Below are 16,255 nucleotides of genomic sequence, written 5' to 3'. Positions count from 1 at the left end.
TGTTTAATAGACCGGAGCGTGAATACAAATTTTAGATTTCCCACAATGGACCTTGTTAAAAACTTTTTTCATATCAAATTCGTTTCGGCGTGTCAAAAAATAAACATGACTTAATAAGTCCATAAGCCAGCCTTGACGCGTGTCCTTTCTCAAATTGAATCCTAGATATTGTTATGTACCTCGCTTATCAATGTAGTCGATAAGGCACACCATTGATTTGTGGCACACCTTAAACACTGACTAACCAAAATTTTCCGATACGTGTCTTCAACACTTCATTGTTTTAAAGAAGATTATATAAACTCATTACTGCTAGAATTTAAGTTAGTCATAACCATCGACTCCGAGAGTGTTAGTCATCACCATCGAGACTTTGAGAGTACCAATCAGCACAGCAGCAGAACATAGCTAAATAGTGAAGCAAATTTAAAGTGAAACAGTTCTACGTATCTCATTTAAATTCTCCGTTCCATAATTAAATTCTACTAATAAGATAAAAGTAATGTTTTAATAATAATAAAGAAATCTTGGTTAGTTAACCAAGTAGTTTTAAAAAAAAGAAAAAATATTTAATCTTTCATTGGAACGTGACAATATTTTCTTATGTACATGTGATATACAATTTATTCTTATTGCATTTTTAATTTTATTTCCTCTTGTTTTTATCTCATTTTGTTTTATTGTTTTATTGTAATTATTATTGGCAAACCCCTTTTCCATCTCCAACGGCACAGCAGCAACGCTTTCATTAAGAAGTGAAATAGCAGCCATCCGATAAAGAACTGCACGGGCAGCCTGTGCACAGCCATCAAATGATGATGTCTACCACGCACATACATAACTATTAGATATATACAGTTCCAAATGTTCCAACAAAGTCGGGTATTACTACAAGAACAAAACAAATTTATTTGATTTCATTGTTGAAACGGTCTCACCCAATTGGCAAACCTTTCCTATCTCTCGCAATTTCAAGTTAGCATCTCGAGTTTGCTGATATTACAAATATGCTAGCACTCGTTATACATAAGTATTATTGAATTTGTCCATAGATGTCTCTAATCAATCTCTATGTAATTGGCCAGGAAAGCACATTGCTTTTTAGGCTCACATTTATTTTTTATACACATATGTATAAAAAAATATAATTATATATAAAACCTATATATACACCTTCTTAGATGTGATAATGAGTATATACATACATATATATTATTATATGTATGTCGAACATACATATATACTTTAGGTAAGTATACATATATACTTATATGCGGCAGTAAAATTTTCATTGATAACTTACACGAGATGTGGAACAGGTGGTAAAATAGGAAAAGTTAGAGTGTATTCGCTGCGGGCACATGGCAATCGCATAAACGTCTTATTGCTCGCTCCACCACTTTTCAAACTGTTGCCGTTTATTTTCATTCTGATTAAAATAGTTCATCGCGCAATTTTTCCCGTTGTACAATATATTTTTGTATTTATTTTGTTTCGAGGCCGCGGCATGCAACAGGTTAAACGTTAAACGGACCGAATTTTCCGTTACGCATGAGTGACTTTAACGCGTCTGAATATTATTCAAAGCATGTCGTTTTCAATGGCTTGTATCTCATACATTAATGGCCATGCAACGATAAAATAAACGATTAAATGGATTCCGTTTAGTTATTTTTTAAAATACTTTTTAAATTGGATATTAAAGTCTGAAAAAATAATAACAACACGCAATAATTGAAACCTAGTATGCGCTCAAATAAACAATATAACGCGCCTTGCGTCTCAATGTCCAATACTACCGAACAAATCCGAAAAATGAATTTATTGGTGAATTGAAAAAGCAATACGAGATAGTATAAAAGCTTTTAATATTAAGTTAATATGATAAGGGAGTGAAAAAATTAGTTTTACCACTGTTAAAATTAATTGCAAAGGGGTGGTAAAAAAGTGAGAATGGATAACTAGCTGTCTGACATAAAGTTCCAATGTAAATTTTAATTAGTTCGTTAGTGATTAAACTCTTCTGCTTCATGTCGGAGACATAAGCTTACTTCAATATTTGCTAAACTCCGTATATCGGTAAGATATCAAAGCGACCTGAAGAGTGGAGTGGTTCAAAATCAGACCACAATTTTTTGACGGGCAGGAATGTCACTGAACTAACAGAGTGAAGCTTATACAAAGCTTGTAAATAAAAAAAGAGAAACGTCAAAAAATTTGTGCTGTTGGCGGCGAACGCGTTGGCACAAAGCACGGATTGTCATTGGCCATTTAATTTTATATAACCTTTTTTATCATTCATTATATAATCTATTAGTGAAGTAAAAAAATATATATATGTGGGATTTTATGCGTGTGAGTGAATTATGTAATGAGTAATGTTGAGGAGTGATGTACAAACAGTGGTACATATGAGTGTACACTGTTTGGGAGTTGGCAGAACAAGCATCACAAAATGGCAAAATTTCAAAGCGATCGGAAGCGTTTTATTAGGTTTGTATAAAGAAGGTATTTTATGCTCGTTATTTTACATTGCAACAAAAATTGTACAATTTGTATTCTTTCAACTTTGAAGCCATCTCAAAATTGAATCAAAAGCTTTTAAATTAAAAATGAAACGAAACAATAAAGATACAATCCCATTGAACGTTTGTATAGTAAATAATAAAAAAAAATAAACAATAATTTATAGAAAAAAATTAAATGTAGGTACATATGTTTTCAAACGTTGATCGTTTGAAGAGGTTTGTCCAAAACAATCGCATAGTCAAACTAGTATAAACCTTATAAAAACAAAGAGACACAACACGCTCATCGAATCATCTGCAAAATATTGACAAATTAAAATATTGACACAGACACACCAGGCACTCACGAACGAAAATTAACACGAAAGGCGTTCACCAACAAACACGTAGATGAAATACCTTGGGAGTGCCTTGCATGTCTGTGTTCGCCAGTGAGCGGCTTGCACGTCCATATTCGCCCATACGCGTCTAATATGAATGCTGATTTTCGAATACGGAAATGAACAGAGGTAGGCGTTGACTGGATGTTTTTCCAATAACAATAGTCCACTCTATTGGAACTCAAAACAAGAGAGCAAAAAAGCATGGTTTTTTTAATAAATTAACATTAATGAACCAATGTTTGTGTGAAAAGCATCCATCGAAAGCTCACCTCTGGTAATCTTATATATAATTTCGAAAGAGACTTTGTATGTACATATATACGTATGTATTCACACAGGTCGTATCGCCGGTGTGTGATCAATGCGTTTTGCCAGTGATGACGTATGGATGTGAAACTTGGACACTGAATGCCAAGATGCTACATAAAATCCAATGCACTCAAAGAAGTATGGAGCGCTGTATGTTTGTCATAATGAGGAAAGACAGAAAGCGGAACACGTGGGTGAGAAGTATGACAAGAGTAGTGGACATAGTGGATAGAGTGAAGAGATTGAAATGGCAATGGGCGGATCACGTAGCTAGGAGGATGGACGAAAGGTGGTCAAAAGAAGTGCTTGAATGGTACCCGAGAGAATGCAAAAGGGTAAAAGGAAGACCGCAAGGAAGATGGGTGAACGAAATTAGGAAAATGTGCGGGGTGAGATGGATGAGTGTTGCGCAAAACAGAGACGAGTGGAAGCGTGTTGGAGAGGCTTTCATCCAGCAGTGGATGGTGAGTGGCTGTAAATGATGATGATGATGATATACTTATGTAACTATGTAAGTATCGTTGGTTCGTAGAATCCGTGACGTTAAATTTAATAAAAAAACAGATGAATATTCAAATAAATTAAAACTATTCAAATAAATTTAATAAAACGTTTACTATTTAGATAAGCCACGCTTAAGCGCTTTATATTACAAATACCGAGCGAAGCCGGGTAACACCACTAGTGAAACTATAAAACAATCAGGTATTCATAAGATACTATGCCATCAGCATAGCTCGGTCGGTAAGCTTCTGCCTAAGACCGAGAGGCGCCGGGTTCGATCCCATGAGCTGACCATGATAGAAAATAATTTTTCTGAGTATATCTGTAGTGCTGCTGGTCAGACCTGGATATTTGTAGCTTTAGGTCGATCGTTTCCTATCAGAGTTTGTCAATTTTCTCTGATTTCATTGTTGAAACGGTTCCAGATTAAAAATTGGCTAAAATCCTTCCTACCTACTATGTCACCACTATTTGAGTATGATTAATGTACAATAAAATATCTGTCCAATTTACAGATGTCTCGGTAATTTACGAGTTTTCAGTGTCTCGTAATTCGGCGACTTGTATAATAAAAATGCTGTATTGTGTGTAATTGCCCAGGAAGGCGCTTTGGGGTTTACCTGTAAGGCCTTCCTGGTATAAAATGTAATAAAAAATAAAGAAATAAGATGTCATACGTATGATATGGGTCTACGTGACGGGACAGAATGTTAAACGACAGAAAACGCAAATATCGGAAGGCAAAGATCGAAAATCGAAAGATCTTAAGTCGAAAGATCAAAAAAAATGGTGCATGCAAAACGGTACATACTCACTTAATTTGCGCGAGCAGGATACAACAGGAACAAGAGGAATATGCTTTTCCTCCCGTATTCTGCGCGCGCACATTAATACGGGAGGAAAAGCCTGTTCCTCTTGTTCCTGTTGTGTCCTGCTCGCGCAAATTAAGTGAGTATGTACCGTTAACCATGCACCATTTTTTTTTGATCTTTCGACTTAAGATCTTTGCCTTCCGATATTTGCGTTTTCTGTCGTTTAACATTCTGTCTCGTCACGGAGACCGGTATGATATATATGTATATATGTATATATATATATATATATATATATATATATATATATATATATATATATATATATATATATATATATATGTATATTAAAATGTATTCAATCAGAAATGACACTCATATCAGCTTATGCCATAATTTTTCGATCTTGCCACAGAATTTTTGAGTCACATATTATGTATACATATATTCGATCCAAGTTTAATTTTTTTTTTAAATTTACACACAAATGGTCATAAATATGCATATATTATACATATATATCGTCATCTACGCAAAACCTATAAAATGAATCAACCATATACACACACATGGAAATTATCGAAAGCTCGCACAACGCTCTCTCGCTTAACGTCGATCGCGTTAACGGCGTTCTGCGGCGGGCGTTATTAGCGAACGGTTGAGGATGAGATGGGTGGGAGGTGGGTGGGGGGCACCCATAGGGATGATAGTACGTCTATGGGTGTGTGTGTGGGTGTGATGGGGTGGCTAGGGGGTGGTTGTGGGGTGTCGGCCGGTGCGCCCCCTTGTCCCGGGCAGCCCACGTGACTCGGTATCGATCGGGCGGCGCCCCGGCCGCCCCCATTCACCCCCAACAACCCACACCACCCCCTGGCCCTTACTTATACTATTTATAACGGGGCTGGCTCACGGTGCACCCGCGTGCACCGCCAGCTAGCTGACCTATGACACGCCGCACCTTAAAAACCCCACAGTATTTTTTTCGACCTGGCAATACACATGCATGGATTATTTATGAAGACTTCAGTTTGATCACTTCATATTTGTTTCAAAGGTTTTTGGCTGAACGTAGCTTTGTAATATTTTTATTACACTGTATGGCGGTTGAAGAAGGGGCTTCGGTTTTTTTTAAGAAAGTTATGAGGAAAATCTTTAATGGACACCGATCATTTTTAAAAGATTTTTCTACAGTACGAAAATTAATTACTACTATAAGACTTTGAAATTGAATACTACTACAATGATAAAGGACAAACACATTTCGGACGCTTTTATATGATTTTAGTCTCCGAGTCCTTTCAAAGCACGTTTGCAAACTAGAATATTCAACAGGCTCAAACCTCTACCAAATTCGTGATTTTAAATTAAAATCTGTACAAATCCATAGCGGATATACAAAGAGGAATTGCTTGTTTTGAAGTGGCCAGGTAATTCTCCCGATTTAAGCCCTATTGAAAATGTCTGAAGCGACTTGAAAAAATATGTTTATATTAGAGATAATCCTACTATATGTAGATATCCTAATTAAAAATATTTTGAAAATTATGGATTAATGATGTCAAAATCAAGGATACCATTAAGGCAAGCATTGCTTGTATGCCTACTCGTTTACGGGCAGTTATTAAAAATAATTCGGGTGTGACCAACCCATGACTTTATCTATGTATTTGAAGAATATAAGAAAGTCACAAAACAAAATTCTATATTGAACCGTACAGACACATTCACACATACCTGCAGCATTATGAAATACTAATAGCTATTACAGCATTTTCGATACAAACTAAGCGCAAAGTATGGAAACTTGCACAAGACAAAATTTCTACTTCCGGCTGTCGGATTTCATTCAATTTTTTTATCAATTCAAATCACTATCAGTATTATATACAATAAATATCAAAAAGATTAAAATAATTTAAAAGGTCAAAATAAAATAATGAAATATTGTTTTTAAAAAAAAATACTACTTCCGGTTTACAAATTCTAACCAAAACCAGCTCTAAGTTAGTACATAAAGAACACAAATATAAATTTTCAGCTTGATACGTTCAGGGGCGTGGACAGTGTAGTGGGCATTTTTGACCTTTCAAAGAGGAAAAAATCCCACTTCCGGTTTACAAAATTTGGTGATTTTCTTTTTTATTTTTAGTACATAAAGAATACAAATATAAAGGTTCAGCTTAATTCGTTCAGGGGTGTGGACAGAATCCAAGGTGATAACATTTTTGACCTTTCTAAGAGGAAAAAATCCCACTTCTGGTTTACAAAATTTATTTATTTTCATCACATTGATACAAGATTATACTTGATTTCTTTCGTGAAGACCACGCATGTTTAAGGGGTCGAAAACAATAGTGGAATAAAAATCGAATAAGAGTAAACTGCCACTTCCGATTAGTGAATGATTACCAAATTTTATATAGCTTTTTATTACACTTAAATTTCTAGATATGAAATTTCAGTTCAATAAACCAAAATATTTCTGAGAAAAACATAAAAAACCTCGATTCTCCAAAGTAAAAGTACTACTTCCGGTTCAGATAAAAATATAAAGTTATAAATATTATTACTTTTATTACATGTAAAAAAATTTCAGTCCGATTCAGTCAGCGGCTTGGGAGATAATCGAATTCAAAAAGTTAAAAAAAAGAGGACACCTATGTATAAGGAGAGGTACCATTTCCAGTCAACTTAAAAATTTGAAAAAAAATTACGTCGTGTCGATAAGAATTTCAGTAATCGATACTAAGTTTCAGTTTGATAGGACTAACGGTGTTAAAAAAATCCCCAAAATACACAGACACACACACACACATTTTTTCTAGATCATGAAAACGTGATCAGTAATCGATTCTGAGTTCGAATCAGTCAAAATATCAAGTTCGAATTTTCGCATAATCACAAAAATTCATCTATTGTTACTACGTACATACATAGATAAAGGAATAATATTTGATCAAATAGATACGTGACGATTTAACGAATTGTCTTAGAAATAATTGTATAAGCTGAAAGTTGGCCACAAACTGTGTTATTTAAGCAATATAACAAAAATTGTGATGCCAACACCTTTGCTGCATACATATTTATTTTTTTGCAAATTAAAAAGGATGTCCGTGATCGCTGAAAGGTTAAAAACCTCTAGCACAGATGAATGCTCTGCTGATTCGCGTTTTTTCCAGTGCAAATTTGGACTCGAATTTTCAGTTAATATTTCGACCATTGTCTGTGGCACGTGACAAGAAGCTAAATTTCGATACAAGGTGGCGCAATAGCGACTCATACATATCAAAATGCTCTCGTGTTTGATGAATGGCACTTGTGAGATGAAATTGCATATTTTTTTATTTTTTATTTTATTTTTTTATTTTATTTTATTTTACGGTCAAGAAAAAATTGACCATTTTACATGTTGGAAATAGAGAAAGAAAAAGAAAAAAAAAAAATTAAAATGAAATATAAAAGAAAAATACACATACATTCATATACTACAAAATAAATTACAATATATTAAAAAAATATTTAAATAAAATAGATTTCATGTTATATTTATTAACAATGAATAAATCGACCATGGACAATTCGTTTCCAACTCTATGCAGTCTCAACATAGCTGAGTTCAATGAGTAATTAGTAGTAAACCTGGGCATATCAAAAAGATGGTTACATCTAATTGATCTACCCGGCACATGGAAGCACACTAAACTCACCAAGTCAGAGCATTTAATAGTGCCATTAAGAAGACCACACAGAACTGAAATATCGTTAATTTTCCTTCTGTCATATAATTTTAGCAAATTAAGTTTCCTATAAATAATAACGTTACTGACATAGTGATTATGACTTTTAAAAAATTTAAATTTGATGAATCTAATGAACTTTATTTGCACTGACTCTATTATGTTAATTTGTTTCATTAAATAAGGAGACCAAATGGTAGAATTGTACTCTAATTGGTTTCTAACCAGAGTGGTGTATAAAATTTTAATCGTATTTACATTTTTGAAGTGAGTACTATTTCTTATTAAGAAACCAAGTGTTTTGATGGCATTTTTTGTGATAAAATTTATATGAGAATTAAAAGTTAATTTGTCGTCAAAAATAACTCCTAGATCTTTAATTAGCGATGATGATGGTAATGATTCATTATTTATATGATAATTATAAATAATTTTGTTATTTGACCTACTGAACCTGACAACAGAACACTTCTTAATGTTTAAATATAATTTATTAAAAGAACACCAATCGTTTAATGAGTTTAAATTAGTTTGTAAAGTAGCACAATCGTTAGTGTCTTTTATACATTTAAATATTTTTAAATCGTCTGCAAATAAGAGCACTTTAACATCATTAAATATATTTATAATATCATTTATAAAAATATTGAATAGGACTGGTCCCATGTGAGATCCTTGGGGAACGCCACTAGTTGGATTAAAGGAGTAAGATTTAGAATGGCCGATTTTAACTAATAATGATCTATTGGACAAATAGCTCCGAAACCAGTTTAGTAATACACCGCTGATTCCGATACTGTTTAGTTTATATAATAAAATCTCAATATCAACTTTGTCAAATGCTTTACTGAAATCAGTGTAAATTGAGTCAACTTGCAATTTAACAGATAAGGCACTAGAAATAAAATTTTCATATAATAATAAATTGGATAAGGTAGATCTACCAGAGGTAAAACCATGTTGTTGTGGAATAATAATGTTATTAATGAAAGGAATAAATTCGTCTAATACTAAACTTTCAAAAAGTTTTGGAATAGTTGATAGTTGACAGATGGCTCTATAGTTCATTACATTATGTTTATCCCCATTTTTATGGAGAGGTATTAAATAGCCAGACTTCCAAGAATTGGGAAATATACCAGTGGAAATAGATTGATTAAAGAGATTAAAAAGAGGATAAGTTAATACATTGGCACAATTCTTGATAAAAATTGGGGGTATGTTGTCAGGACCCGCAGATTTAGATATATCTAAGGCATTTATTTTGTTAATCAATTTTTGAATAGATATATTTATAGAATGTAAAGGTGAAATCAGGACATTATTATTTACAATGCTATAATTAGAATTATTGTTGTTGTTTTTGACATAGATCGATTTGAAAAAATCAGCAAAAAGATTGACTGAATCATTAGTATTGTCAACAAATTTACCGTTAAGTTGAATGTTTTCTGGTATATATGTTTTATTGTTGTTTAATTCTTTAGTAAATGACCAAAAATATTTGGAATTTGAATCAATGAATGATTCTGTTTTTTTAATATAAAGTTTAAAACATTTGGATATATGTAGTTTACACAAAGCTCTTAGTTTTTTGAATTCAATATATATGTGTGTAGAGTTATAAATTTTGAATAATTTGTGCACACTTTTTTTTTTATGTATTAGGTTTTTTAATTCGGGACTAAACCATTTTGGAAAAAAATGATATGAAATAAGGGACAATACTATGCAAAATTAATTCACATGTGCTACGGTAATCTCAGTTATATAGCAAAAGCACATTCATACGCTTGATTTCAACCCATAAAATATCTTTACAAAGATCAGTTTGACAACTTCCGGACATTTGTATAAAAATGCAACTGTCTTAAAACTATGACTCTGAAATCTATGTAGACGTTATTGCTCATTTCTTATCACATGTAAAGCGATGGAAATCATCTCACATAGTGGGATGGGCGGTACAATCAAGTACAAAATCATTAATTTCAACTTGAAGTGCATTCATACACATCACACTTGAGACCATTCCTATTATTAACGATACCTTAATTATTAAGGCTTAAATACATTGACAATAGTACTGACTAAGTAAGGTGGAAATATTGATGGTTATTGAGATATTGATGGTAGAGATATTTATGGTCAATATGAAACAGAGATAGAAGCAAATGCGTTAATATTGTTGCGTAGGGGTGGGTGGAGGATCCAAGTAAAAGGCCAACAGTCGTCTCACAGCATTTATTGATGATTCAGGAGATACACGCAGTGTCACTGCTAAGTCCAGAATGAATTATATCGCCTACGTACCGCCTTATAAAGGGTAGATCTCTTAGGACGCCTAATCTGTTTACCTGTTGTATAGTCACGTATTCGGATATGTATTTCCAAGAGATTGGGTCTTCCCATACCGATTCTGAGAAATAACTAATAACGGTCATTGTTTAGCCTAAATGCACTTAGAGTCCAGATATAATCTTTGGAAGTAAGTGCATGCATTTAGTTAACCGATAACAGATATCCGTTGGTCTAAGTACAATTCGCTCAATCCACGGCGTACGTAACAATATTATTAACTTTGTTAATACAAAGCTAATAATATTATTTACTTTGTGTTGTTGACTTTTTATTATTGACTTTGTATTATTGACTTTGTATTATTGACCTTGTATTATTGACCTCTTATTATTGTCATTGTATTATTGCCTTTGTATTATTTACTTTGTATTATTTACTTTGTATTATTGACTTATTATAGATTTTATATTATTGACTTTATATTATTGACTTTGTATTACTGACATTGTATTATTGCCTTTGTATTATTTCCTTTGTATTATTGACTGTGTATTATTGACTTTGTATTACAGACATTGTATTACTGACTTTTTATTATTTACTTTGTATTATTGACTTTTTATTATAGATTTTGTATTATTGACTTTGTATTACTTACATTGTATTATTGACTTTGTTTTACTGACTTTGTGTTATTGACTTTGTATGATTGACGTTGTAAAATGCAGTTCGAATATTTAACTATTTTAATTTGACCACGCACGGTCAAAGTTAAACTTCCAAATTGTTCCAAACCTATTGTCAGTTGAAGGGGGGTGAGGGGTTAGAAGGAAAGTATTACAAGTTGATGGAAACGAGGCAGCGGGGGTGCAGAGGGTGGCAATGCTGAGCGAGAGTGGAGGGGTGTGTGTTGATCTAAACGCCCCTAAACGACCTCTGGTAAAAATTTCCGTAACCATTTTTCAATTCATTCGTCGCTAAAGAAGTTAACACTTGGATAAACTAAATTAATGATTTAAGTTTGATATGAAAAGTGCATAAATTTCTTCTAATTTTCATTTGTTTACATTTGATAATATCAAACGATCTGCACACAGCGTGCTCAACTTTATTTACAAAGAGTTTAAACACTTTTTGCATAAAAATAAATGCGAACGTCTGAGGAGAAAGTTTTCGCAAGCAAAGTACAGAAAAATCGCATTGAAAAACTCGAATGAAATTTATACGTATGCTTAAGTTAAAGTTAAAATGTGAAGTTTTAATATTTCCACTTGGGAAAAACAAGTGACTTTCTACGGCTTCTCGGTAACGAGTTCAATCAAACCGTTAACCTTTTTAATTTGTAAGCTTTCTGAAACATATCCGAATACATTTAGTATTAAAAAACAACATCAACTTCAAAGAATTGATATTCGTAAATTCAAACCGACACGTTTCGCGCATACACGTTACACTAACTCTCTGTAAATATGCGAAAGCTCAGGCGTATTATATTTAATCAAACTCGATATTATTTCAAGCGAAAGTGAAAGCCCTTATGTGCGTATCGCGTTGTTTCAAATCCAAACACAATATGCATATGTACATATATTATAACATTATGGATATATTTAAAGATACCCGAGATTTGAATCCATACAATGTTTACATACGATTTTTTTTTTCATTTTATATATGCATGTGTGTTTGTACTAAGTACACCCGTTAAGAGGGCTGGACAACAGTGCCTTGTCCATACAAACGTACTATACTTCTCCCTTTCTCAATTATGGCACTAGAGAAATATTTTTTTAATATGCTATGGATATCCACTATTGCGGTGCGTCTGTCGTTTTATTTTTTTTGATTAATTATTTTTTATATGAGCTAGGAGCCGCCAAACATCTATAAAATCGCCTCTTTTTTACACCCACGAAACGAGTCCAGCGTGCTTATTTAACGGTCGATTTAAAAAAAAATACGCCGATAGATGCACAGAAAGTATCTTTCTCATATCGATGATGAAATTTTTTTAAAAATTGGTCCAGTTTTGGAGGAGAAAATAGTAGAATACGAAACCTCGATTTTGTCAATTTAAAATACGTTTTATCTGGTCGAAGCGCAACTGTCGCATTCACTCAATATATATATTGATATATATTGTCGCATTCACTCAATATATACATACACTCAATATATATATCGAAGAAAGGAACGGTAACAAAATTAAGGTTTCAGGTGTACAGCCCTCTTAAGAATGCTTCGAAACTAGTAGGTATAAGAATGCTGGCGAAAAGGTTGTGGAAATTTTGATTTTTTGATTTTTAAATGCTTTTTATTATGACTAAATTATGTTCACAATACATCTTATATCTATTTTAATAGCTACTGATCTACTGATCATTTTCTATTTTACAATTTTAAATTAATTTTGTTAGTAATCATAGTATTATGTTATTACTAGTGTTAGACCCGTTGATTTCAACGGGTGGTTTCGAAAAGGAATTGATGCACGAATTACGAATGACAAATTACGAAGTGATTACGAATTACGAATTACATTTTGTGTATCGCCGACGCCTCCGGCACCCCGGGGCCTTCGCCCCCGGCGCTTCCGTCGCTCCGGGGCCTTCGGCCCCAGCGCCGCCGACGCCTCCGGCGCCCCCAGCGCCCCCGATGCCTTCTGCACCCCGGGGCCTGAAAAAACTGGGAAACTGAAAAACTGAAAAAATGAAAAAAATGAAAAAAACTGAAAAAATGAAAAAACTGAAAAAATGAAAAAAATGAAAAAACTGAAAAAATGAAAAAAATGAAAAAACTGAAAAAATGAAAAAACTGAAAAAATGAAAAAACTGAAAAAATGAAAAAAATGAAAAAACTGAAAAAAATGAAAAAACTGAAAAAATGAAAAAACTGAAAAAAATGAAAAAACTGAAAAAATGAAAAAAATGAAAAAACTGAAAAAAAGAAAAAACTGAAAAAATGAAAAAAATGAAAAAACTGAAAAAATGAAAAAAATGAAAAAACTGAAAAAATGAAAAAAATGAAAAAACTGAAAAAATGAAAAAAATGAAAAAATGAAAAAAATGAAAAAACTGAAAAACTGAAAAAATGAAAAAAATGAAAAAATGAAAAAAATGAAAAAAAAAAACTGAAAAAATGAAAAAAATGAAAAAAACTGAAAAACTGAAAAAAATGAAAAAACTGAAAAAATGAAAAAAATGAAAAAACTGAAAAAATGAAAAATGTGAAAAAAAAAAAATTTTGTTCCCCATACTGGTTGATTCATCATGTTCGGTGAGAGTTAGGACACACACACACACCCACACACACACAGATTACCGTCTTTATATATATGATAATGTTAATATGTATAGCGTAATAGGAAAAAGAGCTCAAAAACCTATTTACAATTCTTATAATACATCTAATACATAATATTAATTAAAGACTCTCTAAAGTCGTTGACCTAAAGCAGATTCAAAGATTGTGGAAATGGAACAGAACAATACGTTTAAAAACATCAATTTGTACAAAAAAGTAAAGAAAACCTAAGTGAAAATAGTAGGGTTTGTTGACAGGTTGAAACAAGTAAAATAAAATTTTAAAAGGAATGAAACTTAGTTCAATCTGGTGTATATACATATGTACATATGTATATATCTTGTTCTTCAACGTCTATACTAAGTTTTTCCACCAAAAACACTTTTAGCATTATACTGATGACCAAAATAAAATAAATGGCAAAGGATGAAAACGATCGGATTAGAGGTAAAATTTTATCTTAATAGTAATCTTAAGTGAAACATAAAAGAGGTATGTAATAAAAAATAATCACAAGGAAAGTTATTTAGCAACAAAATGTCGCGAACAAAAACAAGCGTATCACACAAATGACAGGATTCGACTGCGACTACATTTGGCTCGTGAGCTTAACCCAGGTATGGACTCCACAGTATAACATCATATTTATCTACCTACTTTGGGATCCCAACATAAACTCAATTTGTAAAAATTTGAATTTCTGATTTTTGGCCAGCTTTTGAGGCAAAAAGTGGGGTAACGGGGACCTGGCACTGAGTGTCTGACATGTGCTTCTGATATTGGGCGCCTAGCAAAGTCAAGCCGAGCGACGGGTGACATCAATGTCAGATGCACTGTGCGGTAGCGTACACACATACTAAGTCGCACATACACATTCATTCATAATTAAGAACGGGTGAACGGCGCTCGGCCCCAAATACATATATGTAGCTTAAACACAGTTCAACATAACAAAACAATAAAAATTTTACAAAAAATAATTATTTAAAAAATTGCCAATACCTCATTGGCTGTAAAATATTTTGGACAATCGATTGAACTGCTTTTATATAATTAATCATAATCTAATCATCGAATATGCTGATTAGATTCAATTATGTTTTTCGGGGAATTTTGTTACTATTCAATAAAATTGGATACTGTTATCTTCAAAAATACTAATGTATGAAATTTATCATACACGTGTATGAAATTTATCATACCTATTACGTGTACATATATGTATATGTACCTATTACGTGTAAAAAAGTTTGAGCCCAATCCGTTGAGTGATTTATGAGATTGTTGAAAAAAATTAAGATAACAATACGAAATTGTTAAATGAATAATAAAATTATTACGATGTAGAATATATCTATAATCCCACTATAATTTGTAACTAAATATCCTTATATAAACATAAAATGCATAAATTTTGAATAGCATATTGTCTTAGAGAATTTTTTTATATGACCAAATAATATAAAATGTTGGAGAGTAAAAGTACGATTTAAATTTAATATGTAGGTACATACGTGGATTTTGATTTTGAAATGCTTTTTATTGTTAATACGTTATATTCATAATACATCTTAGGTCTATTAATAATAGTTTCTGATCTTGTGATCATTCTCTATTTTTTTTTCATTTTGTCAATATGAAAGTACATACATATATAGAATTAACTCCAATTGATATTGCACAACATTATAAGAAAAAAGCTCAAAAGTTTATTTCCAATTCTAATAAATTTTATACATACTTCAACGATTGCTTCTTCATCTTCGGTTCACAGATGAAATAGTATTAATAGCTCGCAATCCAACTGACTTACTTTAACAAACTAACACAGCTGGACAGGGAAAGTAGGATTAACAATTAACGTATTTAAGACCAAACTAATGATCAATAGTTATTGCAAGCCTGATGGCATTCAATAGAATTTGAATGAATTTAATCAATTGGCATTCAATAGAATATAATTTAATCATCTATTGAATGCCATCGGGCTTTCAATAGATGATTAAATAGTAGAAATAGTCAATAATTATTTATATCTAGGACAAAAAATAGACATGTCCGGTTGTAATAAAGAAGAAATAAAGAGACGTATGAAATTAAGATAGAGTAGATAGAATGAAGGCCGTTTTCAAAAATGCCACGTTGCCTGAAGACAAAGATCTTCGATCAATGTGTTCTGTCAGTGATGACGCATGGATGTGAAAGTAGGACATTTTACATCAAGATGCTACACAAAGTCCAATGAACTCAAAAAATTACAGTTTTATTGCGATCATTAGAATTTTCGCATGATCCCAATCGAATATTCGAATATTCGAGTATTTGAATTATTCGTCTGATTTTTCAGCCATTCGTTATTCGAATATTTCATCAAC

This window comes from Arctopsyche grandis, chromosome 11, assembly GCF_051622035.1.
Source record: "Arctopsyche grandis isolate Sample6627 chromosome 11, ASM5162203v2, whole genome shotgun sequence".
Classification (NCBI taxonomy): Eukaryota; Metazoa; Arthropoda; class Insecta; order Trichoptera; family Hydropsychidae; genus Arctopsyche; species Arctopsyche grandis.
The sequence above is the reverse complement of the archived record's forward strand: the minus strand, read 5'-3'. Positions refer to the sequence as shown.